Source organism: Cyclopterus lumpus, chromosome 10, assembly GCF_009769545.1.
Source record: "Cyclopterus lumpus isolate fCycLum1 chromosome 10, fCycLum1.pri, whole genome shotgun sequence".
In the NCBI taxonomy this organism is placed as follows: domain Eukaryota; kingdom Metazoa; phylum Chordata; class Actinopteri; order Perciformes; family Cyclopteridae; genus Cyclopterus; species Cyclopterus lumpus.
The window spans coordinates 11,513,781-11,526,277 of record NC_046975.1 but is presented as its reverse complement, the minus strand read 5'-3'; the positions used below and the strand labels follow the sequence as shown (position 1 = coordinate 11,526,277).

Below are 12,497 nucleotides of genomic sequence, written 5' to 3'. Positions count from 1 at the left end.
TATGATACAATTGCTACACCATGAAGCCTTGGAGGAAGTGCATCCACATTCCTGGCACATTACTCTAGATATAATTGCCTTCCTCATTGCCGAACACGGGAATTAACACATATTTGCTTCCTGATTTAAAAAAACAAAAAACAAAAAAGGCAACGTTTCCCCTCCGAAGCTGCTGGTTGTGATCCCAGGGAAGGCTCTCCGTCTGTTTGTGCTGCTGTGGAGAAACAGAGAGTGATCCAACTGAAAGGCAAACTGGAAAGCAACAATAAAACTGGGTGAAAGCAGCACTAAAGAGCCACAGGCACATGCTCTGTGTCTATTTCACACAGTTGTCTTCCTCAGTGGGAGGGCTGATGATCACATACTCACCCGTCTACTTCTGTCCGTGGTTCTGCACATACCACTTACAGCCCTGCAGGCACAGACATTTTTTATCTATAGATAATTCAGGCTCAGTGGAGACTACAAATGACAATCATTAAAATCACAGAGCAAACGTTTGCTTCCTTCTCAGGACAGTCTTTCAAATTCCTGTGAATGATACGGAAGTGTTTTATGGCGCACAATAAAAAGACCAATACTCCATCTGTCACGCTTAAATCCCAAACCATTATGAATCCCTCCTTGAGCAAATCCAGGTAAAATTGAAAGGGTCTTATCTTCTACAAGATGGGGTAATGAGTGAGAAGGGAGATCATAAAGTGGAGATTTAATAGGCCGAGGCTGTTCTTTTAATGTACCTGCTGCTGCTGCTGCATGTGCCCACATTCATCAGATGCTCTTTAAATTCTCTCACACAATGACAGGCAGTGGGCTCATTCAAGCTTACAGAGTATTCATACAAGATCAAATTATTGAATATAATATTTTCGCTCTCTATCTTTATCTCTCTGCCGCTCTCGTTTGCACACATGAGCTCTCGCTGTCTGCTTCTCTCGCTCATCCTCACGAACAGGCTTTCTGGAAGATTTTCGAGATTTGCTTCCCATTGGGAAATGTGTCGGGGCAGAACAATTGAAATATTCCTTTTATTTGCATCGGAGTAAAAAATAATAAAAACATTGAGGGCGGTAGATTGCTTCTCCCTTTTTAAAGGAGGATCATTTTAGAATCTCTCAGATGTGTCACCCATTTGCAAGAATGAAGGGAAGTGACAAAGAAAGCGAGACGTCTTTTTAAAAAATCTATTTTGAGAAGGAAAACATTGTTCAGTAAAATTGTGCCGACGGCATGACGGCACTCACATTTAATGTCAGCTCACATCTGATCTGATCCATGTCATTCCACCTTTTCCATATTGATTCATGGCGTATTATTACATGCTGTATGGTTACAAGGCCGCATCAGTCACCCTGCTCTCTGATAGCACTTTGTAGTTTAACTTTATTGAAGAAATTGTACTTGCTTGATTCTTGTTGTTCTGAGTTTGGACTCATGGTTTAATGCACTTATTGTAAGTCGCTTTGGATAAAAGCATCAGCTAAATGACATGTAATGTAATTGAAGGCTATCGCAGCCATTACAGCATTGTTACATGACAGTCAAGACGCTCTAATGTTGCCGTTGTCGTCCTTGCCCACGATTCCTCTCTACATATCTCTATCCCAATAGGCCTTTCTCTCAGAAGATGATTTAAATTGCCGTTGCAGGAAAAGCACAGGTGTAACTAATGACATTAACAGTGACTCTGTGACATTGGAGTGTACCACTGAGTGTGACAGTGACCCAGCATGCACAGCACCAGGACCTCGAAACTGAAGCAGCTAATTGGAATTCAGCCATCAATAATTTACACCTGTGCTTCTTTTTTTCTCCTGTTTCAAGATGTTTCTCTGAGAAAGGTGATAAATACAGTATGTAATATAGTCATTTGTATAGCATATACTGTTTGTTTCAATCTGCTTCCCTCTCATGCAGCTGTGAGCAGGTCAGCTTTGTTTCCTTTTTGCATTTCTTAGTGTGACAATGGTGTCCACCAACAGCTCTTTGGAGCGTGCTTATTCTTTTCTACTTTTCCCATTGTGAATGCACTACATGAGAAATCCTGCTTATGTGTGATATGTACGGGACTTGGTCACAGCTCAGCTGATGACACCAGACCAGCTGTCATTGCTGAGATTTAAATGCAGTGGACCAATAGCTCACATTAATGCAGAAGGACTTCTTGAAGTGTGAAGAAAGTCTATTGTACCTGTTGATAATGTGGCTTGTACTTTGTGCACACTGCAGTAAGTACAGAGGGTCAAGGTAGCTCTGACAGTGGTCAACAACATGGTACATTATTTCAGTTGAGGTCTCTTCTGATCATCTGACTGGTCCTGTTTCTTATACCCTGTTGGACTCAGCGATAAAGTTAGTGGAATGTTCCTTTAAATGTAAGCAGTGAGACAGGAGTTCAGTTCATACTGGAATGATATCCTCTTCCCCGCACACGGAGGGTTTCTCTACAGGGAGTGCATGGTTGTCTGAGGTTTTGGCAGCTTTTATTTGGCACCACCATGTTTGCGTCGTTGGTAGAATCGGTGTAAATATTGTAAATGATAATCTCGTTGTAAACACAGAGTTCTTGATTTGCATTACTTTTTCTCGACTGTTAAAATAAATGATATCTGAAGCTATTGTTAATATTAAAGACAGAATGATTGTGCTATTTTTATAATATTTATAATATCCATCATGATATTTGTCTATCTCAGCACGTTTTATACCTGAGGCTCGCAGCAACTTGCTGGAGGCACTGAGGTGTTGCTTGTAATCATTAAACATGTTGTGTGGCAAACCGTGATTTCTGAAGTGGCTGGAGGCGGTTTCTGTACCTGAGCTCCTCATTGTTTCCCACATTCTTTCCTTCTGCACAACACAAGCTCCGACTGTTTTATCATATTTGAAAAAGAGGTATCCTCGTACCTTGGTTTACGTAATTGCTTTCTGTGTTTCATCGGAGACATCATTAAAGGAGAGGCAGCACCCAGTCTCACACACACTTAATGACTATTCCCCTGGATCTTATTAGGCCTCATCTTCAGGAAATCAATTAGAGAAAGATTACAGAGACTTCTTACCCTGATTAGCCAGCAGTTGAAAAAAGAAATGCGGAGTCATTATTTAACCATTAGATCCACATCGAGGCAGGCTAGGAGTGAAGGATGCAACAAGCCAGCCACAATACCACAGACAGAGTAATAATGGAAGAGAGAAAGGAAGGAAGGAAGGAAGGAAGGAAGGCTACAAAGTGCTGTCAGAGGGAGAAGGAAATCTAAATTGGCCTCTTGAAGAGAGCTGGGGGGAGGCAGAAGAAGGGGGACGAGGAAGGACACAGAGAGTGAAAAGCTTAGTAAGTGGGCCAGCTCTCTCTAAAGGTTCCTGTCACATTAGAAAAGCTCCACTGTCTACGCGGCCTCCTCTCTAAAGGTAAACCTGGTTTGAATGAGCTATCATATTCATCGCTCTTATATCCGAGAAACCAAATTCGATAGAGCACATCTCGGTATGAAAATGTGTCCAGAGCTTTTCTAAAGGGCTGTGATGTGATTTGGCCTGTCTCCTATCCATAGTATTTTACAGACAAAAGAGGAACCCACGACAGCCCTCCTCCTCCTCCTTCCTCTCCCTCCCCTCCTTCCTTCCCTTGCTGCTGGTAGTCATTTCTCAACTATCCATTAACTGCACCAAATAGATGCCTAGAGGAGGAGAGGGAAAGGTCCTCACTCTGTTAAAGGGATTTTCTGAGAGATGGAGGCACACGAAGAGAGTCACGGAGAGTGAGAGAGAGTTGGGTAACAATGAATGGTTGAGAGAGGAGAGGGTGAGGGAGTGAGAGAGAGAGATGTGGGCGGAAGAAATGGCTTTAAAAAGGCGAGATTGGAGGGAAAGAGGAGGAGGTAGATGGATTGCATTCAGCTGGGTGAAAAAGCGATGCAAAAAAATATCCCGTGACCTACTTTCGAACATGTCAGTCATTACGTTCCTCTTGGGCCTGTCGCTGGTCACTCATTAACTCTCTGCATAGCCTCTTATTAACTATGCATGAGATATAGGGCCATCATACAGAGATATGCTAACCTTCCACAGAAAACTACAATGGTAATATTATAGGAAGATGAAGTCCGTCCCTCTTTTCAAGCTGACCTCTCTGCCAGCAGCCTCAGACAGACAGGGATTTTTTTTCATAGAGAGATTCTTTTATTAGTTTTTCTGAAAAGCTGAAACATGATAGTGAGGGGTTTTGTCCACTTTCTTAAGCTAAATGGGTATTAGCTACTGTGCTGGAAATTAAATTCTGAGTACCTTATCATTCTAACCAAGATTAAGCAACAATTCTCTTGTTAGCATTCAACGACTGCGGCTGTGACGGCTCTTCTACGACTCAGGCTCAGCTGTACTTTGGTGAATGCCAACAAAAAAATGGTTGCCTTATATTGGTTCAATAATGAGCTGCTCATATTCTGCTGTCCGAAGAGAATACTCATTTAATTCAGTATAGGGACAGAAAAACTCTTGTAATGTGTTTTCATTATTTGAAAATACGTGGAGAAACAAAAGTCAGGATTTAACTTAATATTCAGGCTTCTCTCCTGAGCATCTGTTGTTAATGTGAATTCAGAATTACATATGAGCCAAAAATGTTCTATTAGAAATAACTAAATAATGTTCACAACTGATCAAAGTATACGGACACTCAAACTTAACACCCATTTTGGATTGTACCTATGATCAATTCCAAGTCGGATAACTATATAATTGTCTACAATCTACATGGACACAGTCAAAGCTTTCCCAAACCTCAAAGCTGAAAGTACGTGTCTATTAAAATACGTTTAGATCTCCCTTAAGTGTGACTCAGGGCATAAAGCCAGCTCTCGACAACTGAGGACAGCAAATGTCAGTAGGTCAATGTCAAGTTTGTTTGTGCATGAACTTAAACGTCCAACATATACTTACATTTCAAGACATCAGCTGAAATAACTTATATATTGATAATACCTTTGGCATCATGTTTTCCTTGACTCGTTTTGCTGTATGACCTTGTGAGAAGGTCACCACAAGATTGTGGGGTTGCCATGTCTTTGTTAGTTTCTCTCACTTGCCCCTTCCTATGTGTGAGTGCATTATTGACCTGAAAGGTTGAGTGTGCGCTTGTCAGGGGACACTTAAATACACAAAAGATTCTCACCCAGAAGCGCGGAGTGAATTTATAGATCACTCACACACACCAGAAACTGGGCCGTATTGCACGCAGCTCTCTGGGTGAGCATCTCCTCAATCTCCTGTCAGTCCTGCGATTGGAAGACTCACACACACACACACACACACACTTACCCCAAACATGAATGTGTATATTGTTAGTGTGGTTCAATATCGTCTGCATGGGAAGAGCCTTTGGAAGAATTCAGCCAACAACTTCTTTTGTTCTGGTAGATTTATTTCAACTCTTTCCTAGAACCGGAAGTTCGGCCCTTACATACACAGATTTCGTCACAGGTTTGTATGCATCATCCTAACTTCTAATTGGTGCTGAACTATCAAGGAGGGGGAGAATTCCATCTCCTCTTCTCTCTTCACAGGACTGAGCCCTTGCAAGGCCAGTTTTGATTAGACTATTCGATGACATATGGGTGTGTTGTGATAAGGCGCTATCTATTCTCGAGAAGCAAACATTCCCAGACACAAATTTCACCTTCTATGTGTTATTCTGAACTTGAGTAACCTGACAAAAGCATAACATTATGACAATATATAAGAATTTATATTATCAATATGCACACATCCATGATCTAAAGGAGGTTAGCAGTGGGACCAGCACACTGTGCATCCCCTGATTCCCATCACCACAGCACAGAGTCCCAGTTTGATACTGTAGAAATAGATGCCTCTGTCTGCTAGTCTGAGACCACAGCCTGCAACGGCGGGGTGTTTAACGGGAGGGATTTTTCTGCTGATGGACAGCCAGAGCCAGACGGTGGGGATTGGCCTGGATCTAGATGTAGATCTGATTCAGGCCCCAGACGAAGTCAGTTAGTCAGTCTCTCTGCCTGTCTGGTCCCAGTGGTTTCAGCCTCCTCTAACCTCAAAGTGAGGTAATGGATGAGCTAAATGCTTTTAGGTCTCCTTGGTGTTTTTAGTTTTCGTCTATTTTCCCTCAATAATCTTTAAAAACATTCCCCCTGGTACAGCTTATTGACAGCCTCTGGTCTTGAAAGCCCTACTTTTTCCAAATTCATAACAACAATACATTGATTATGGAAAAGTTAGGCTTGTTCAAATTGTCCTTTCAGTGGGTATGCATGTGTAATGGGTAGCAGCGGTGTATATTCACCCAAAGCCTTGAGTTTATGCTCTGGAAGACAAGGTTGCTATGACAACATAGGAAAGGAAGGAAAGGGTATCATCCAGAAAAAAGAAAGACAAACTATGTTAGAATGTGGGAACAATGAAAAGCAGAAAGGCAGAATAGTCCACTGTGTTGTGCGCATTCTGGTGTAAAACACCACAAAGGGATATTGTGTTGTCGTGTTTCTCCGTCCAGGTGTGATAACAACTTATCGTATATGACAGCAGACGGGAGTAAAACAGAGATGCAGGTAGGCTTAACAAATCACACATAACACACCCTGCTCAGAACGAGGGCGCCTACAGTAAACAAATGATGTACCCGGAACATGAATTTGCCTGTGGTAATTCTCTGTGGGGCAACCGGTGATTGTATTTTGTTCCCTTGTGTGTGCATGTGTAGCATGCTTCTGCCCATGTCTGTATCTGTGTCTCTGTGTGCAACAACAATCAAAATGTAATCCTTATACGAAAGGCTGGAGGATATTGACCCGCTCTGTAACAGGAACTCTCTTGCACAGATGTCCTTCCATTACGCCCACATTTGATCATTTTTCCTTCTTCCTCCCCAGCGGCCTTCACCCCCACAACCTCCTCACTGCCAGAGCTGCATTCATTAAGAACTAGAACTTTCCATATCTGCAGTCTGCAGACTTCCCATCTCTTGTCTCGAATGAACTGCATTGGTTACAACGCCTTTAGAACTGGTATTTATGTTTAACATGTAGTTCCAGTGTAGGAAACACAAAACAGGTGTGAGAGGTCGGCGTGGTGCTGCGGCACCCGCAGCATTAGACTTCTGCACCAGACACTTGGCCCGGTGTTCGGTCTCGTATTTCAAGTGAGCATTTAGTTGGCTAAACAAAAAACATAAAAGCATTCAAGCTTTAGTTGCATTCAATATTGTGGGGAAAATTAATAAAGGGTATTGCTAGAGAAACCTTTGCAGATTGTGTCACTATATAATATGGGCAGCATTACATTTCCTTCAAATTGTATTTAATTATATGAATTTTACTAGGAAAAAAAATCTGATTTTGATTTTAGGAATGTATTTTATTGAGTTAAACAATAATCAGATGATAATCCCAGGGCTGTCAAATCAAACTTAACTGAGTCTTTGTATATTCTCTCTTCTATAACCGCCATAACACACATTAGTCAACGCAGCCTCATGAATGTCTGTTGCTTTTCAGAACATTTTATTTTGAATATGATCCACCTGACTGGAGGACAATACAACACATTCATAAGCTTTGTCTGTGTGGCAGTGGGGTGTGGTTAGACTCAGCTGTAGAGTGGGTGGAGCAGGGGGGGGGGGGGGGGGGGGGGCTGGAATGGGGCTGGAATGATGTCTAATCAGTCTCAGCTGGGGCTGAGGGTTAATCAGCCTCAGATGGGTTAATCTGTCTGTCTCTCCCCAATAAAGAGCAGGAGGGACTGAGAGGCGAGAGGGAGAAGGAGAAGGAGAAGCGAGGAGCAGTCACTCAGCTGTATGGTGATTGTTGCAAATAAAAGGGTTCTTGAACTACATCAAGCCGTGTTGTTGCCTCTGTTGAATCGGGGACTCACCGGGTAACGGGGAAACCTGTTACAGTCTGCTTTGTTGGTGTCACGTGCTCCTGTGGTGGTGATTGGTGAATGCTTCTGGCAAGATGAGTGAAAGCTTTGGTGCACCCTGTCTAAGTGTCGTGCACGTCCCCGAGTCATCAGTCTTAAGTTGTGGTAGCAGTTCTCTCTCTTGGCTGTGTTGCCGCTCAGTTTCCACATAAATCACCTACCAGTGGGCTTCTCTGCTCGTCTCTCTGTTTGTTAATCCTGTTGCAGCTGATTGTTTCCCAGTTAGAAAGCAGAAGACGCCTTTCGTCTCTCTGTAAGATGCCCTGTGACAGGGTGCTTAGTGACTTGTTGCTATTTGCACGTACGTGTCAGCTGTAGCATGTGGGCTAATTCATCAACTGTCACACCGGTACTTCCAAAGACTGCCCACCCCTGCAGTTAGCTATTATAATGCTAATATTATGGATGGAGATTGGATTGGCATTTTGTTTTGGTCAGCTCAAGCTTCCCTATAGTAATGCCACACCAGACAGAGATACTGTTTTGTAGTAGCGGCTCAATTTAAAAGCCAAAACCATTGATGGAGGATAAATGAGGCGAATCCCAGCTACCTCTAATTTATATGACTAAAGACGCTGTTCCCTGCAGGCAAAGCACTTTGAGCCTCCCACTCTGAAGCAGGTGAATTGACTCAAGGTCTGTGTAAGTAGTTCAGAACACATCAAGTGTGAAATACACATTACTTCAGCAAGAGGAAATTGTCCTGTATCTGTCCTGTGATACCTGAGGCAGGCATACATAGTTGTGTGTGTGTGTGTGTTTGTACCTCTAGCTCTGTGAGAAGGAATTTTAAAGTGATGGCGTTTTGACTGTTCAACAATAGGGTTGTTTAAGGGATGTTTCAGTTATTTAGGATTTCGTAGACGAGTGTGTGTATGAACCGGGAACGTAAACATAATGATCTAGTCTGATGATGACAGATTGGAGAGCAGAATAAGATCAGTAAAGCCTTAGAGGTGATGTCATATCTAAAGGGTCGGTGCATAAGGAAGTCATTATTAGTCCTTCTCAGATGCAGGAACATACACAGTATTCACATTTTTTACTATTATTAAAAAATCAATCACAAATAGCAATATATATATATATATATATATATATATATATATATATATATATATATGGATGTGATACAAATACATAAATGTATACAACATGTCATATATACAATTAAACATACACACAGGGCTACTATTTCTACGCTGTTTGCCTAAATGCAACACTCTTTGCACGCATTGTTGAAAAGAAATCACAATCTTCGGTTTATTTTTTGTAACAAAATGTCTGCAGTCTGTTACATTTCCTTCCCATACAATATTTAACGTTAGTCTGTGATAGTGAAGGAAAAGTGGGGACCTAAGCAATATTTTTTGGCAGATAAGTCTCTAATTTGTTTATAATGTATTCACAAGAAATGAGAACAAAGTGAGTCTCGGTTTCTCAGTTTTCACTTCCTCTCTCGTTGGCCAGCCATAACTTTTTCTTTGTGCCGTCCTGGTCCATTGACCAGACTGTGGTCTCTCTCTCTCTCTCTCTCTCTCTCCCTCTCTCTCTCCTTCCTTCTCCACTAGATCATATAATGAATCACACAGTAGCACAATCAGCCTAAAACACAGACCATAAATCTCTCTTTCTCCATCTCATACACACACACAGCAGTTGTTTTAGTTTGTTCTTGAGCTGGTGCAGCATGGACTTTCTCCACTCCATAACAAGTGTCTTTGCAGCCTCGGGGCTGCAGACCTCCTTCTATACATCAACCAGACTCCAGGTTGGAGGAGGACATTTGTGTCCAACATCTGCTCCGATGTTAAGCATACCTGCGGTTCATCTGTCTGTTTGTAGCCTTACTTTTCCCTTTCTAAAATCACTCGTTGCCCGTTTCTCATGCGGGGGCCTACATGAGCCTTGTTGTTCGTGTGAATTAGAGCCCACTTATGTGAATGGTTTCATGATTGAGCTGGGAGAGAGAGGGACAGGGGCTAGTTATCCACTTGCTGATGTGGGACCTTGTGTAGGGAGCTGAATATACTGAGGACTAATCATTCAACCTAATACAGCGCTACCAGCTGTCTCCAAAGCCCCTGCAATGAAGACAGAGGATCTTGAATGGCTGTGATCAGTGGGAGCGGGAATTCATTTGTTAGCGCGTGAAAGTGAGAGAGAGAAAATAGAGCGTGCACACGTGTGTGTTCAAGCTGTGGAGTGGCGTTAGAGAGGAGCGAGCCATGCTGCTTTTACAGGCCATTTCCCCGAGGCTTTCTGAGCGCACAGACAGAGACAACTATTCATACGGCTTCGAAACGTTCAAGGTAATAGATGGAGCGAAAACAACCACGCTGTGCTACAAAGTGTAGAAGGACTGCTGGTACAATAAAAAGGTATTCAGAGTAAACTTTTACCAGTTTGTTGTCCGTAAAGCACCTCGACTCTAAAGTACAGATTAAATAGATGATAGGCTTTGGATTGGCAATCATAGTTTCTAGCAGCGTGGCTCCAGGGATGGCAATGCCAGCGAGGTCAGTCTCCATTGTATACCACAGTGAATGAATGGATTCATGAAACTTTATACAGACACGCATGGTCCCCAGAGGATTAAGCTTACCGACTTTGGTGACCCTCTGACTTTTCCTCTTGCGCCAGCAGCAGGACAGAAGTGTCTGATATTTAGTAGATTGGCACCAAATGTCTTCATTCCCAGATGCTGTATGATCATTATTGGAATCTTTCCTCTCAAGCGCCACCAGGAGGTTGACATGTTTGTTTCAGAGCGTCGGGTGTTACCCACAGGCTGAATTGGGATAACTGTTTTGTTTGCGCACAACTTTCGCTCACGATGCTTTCAGCTGCTCGCTCGTTCGCGCTTTTTCTCTTTGACAGTATGTGGGCGGACCCTGTAACCATTTTATCTCCAGATGTAGTTGATGGGTTACAATCCTCGTTTTTGGATTGGCCGGATATCACTCCCGACACAGACGCTAGGTGGCGGTATAAAGGTGGTGTTCAATCCGCCACTAAACACTACTGCACTACATCTCAGAGGTAAATATTGTACTGTACTGACACTATAACATACCATGATCTTATAAGATAGTATGCATTGCATAGATTAAACTAACCAATAAAGGAGTTAAAAACATGCAGCGTACACGTTAATGCAGCAATAATATATATCCCGAAACATTAGATATAATTGTAAAAACACTGACAACATTTTACTGTGCGGGTTCTTTTACTTTTGGTACTTTAAGTACATTTTGCTGATAATTTTTTATTTAATGCAGGAATTTCACGCGTAGTGGATTATTTCATCAGTATGATATTAACACTAGTACTTTTATTAGTAGTATTGTTTAATTAGTCTAGATATATTTCTTCATATATTTAAATATATTTTTGTTCTGATCGTCATTCCTTAGTTTAATTATTTGTTGTTGTTGTTTAGTTAGTATATTTATTTTTTGGTTTTGTTTATGAATTGGGTAACACTGTGCAAAAGTAATTTGCATGCAAGACTGTTTGAGTTGTAGGTGCAGGACCTACACACACGCATGTGTGTGGATCTCATTTGAACAGGGATTTGGCCCCATCGCCATTGTCAGGTCCCAATTTAGTGAGGTTGTCTGCTAACATGGTTTTGTAGACTCTTGTTTTTCAGTATGACTTTTGAACAGGTTTTGCCAACATCAAACAATTAAAGTATGAAAGCTGAAAAATTCTCCCGGTTTTCTTTATGTTGCCGAAATATATGCACAAAGCTACTGAGTGAAGAGTGATTTCATGATTATTTTGATTTTACCTTGCTTGTTTTTACTTATTTTACTAAGAACTTTATAATGGTCTTTATCAGCACTATCAAACGCAATAATCCTACTTTGTAAATGCAATGTAATGCACTTAAAGAATTATAATGAGTCTGACTGTGGCAGTGCTCTAAGCTCTTTTTATAAATGCAAACCGAGGTCTTGGCCAAGATTCACACAGGCCATCTGGGTACGTGTGAGGAGGTGCAGCTGATGCCACATTACCAACGTCTCAATCATTAACAGGAAACTAAATCACTAGTTAGGAATCAATATAGTGTAGTCAAATTAATGTTCTGTTTGTAGCCGGCTGGGAACCAAAGATACATTTAAAAAAGATAAATGTTTAGTTGGTGAATCATGAAATAAGGAGTGGGACATTTTTTGCTACTGTGTTTGTCCCCATTTATTTTCCATGTGCTATCAAGACAGTAAGAGATCATCAGCCTCCCCCCCCCCTCCCTGCATTTGATTCCCCCCAGGACAAACATGAATGACACAGAGCAAGAGGTTAGATAGTTATGCAATAAACGGAATGTCGAATCGGGAGATGCCCTTTCCAAATGCTCCCTCTTCTCTTCGCACCTAAGGGACTTTTCAGAGGCCTGAATCTGCTGACTCATTAATGAAAGCAAGAGAATACTGCTTAGTACACACTCTGTGGGGTTCTGTGGCACACACACTCATGCACGAGAAAACACAAACATGTGCTGCTCGTAATCCCCCAGCTCTGTCTTCCCCAGC

General features: G+C 41.9%; 1 long non-coding RNA gene across 1 annotated transcript in view; it reads right to left on the bottom strand.

The window, feature by feature from the left end:
* Window positions 1–370: 370 nt before the first annotated feature.
* LOC117738062 overlaps window positions 371–12,497 on the bottom strand; it is a 25,935-nt gene continuing 13,808 nt past the window's right edge. Inside the window, exon 4 of the long non-coding RNA XR_004610074.1 lies at window positions 371–412. This is a non-coding gene — a long non-coding RNA (uncharacterized LOC117738062). The remainder of the gene's footprint in view (window positions 413–12,497) is intronic.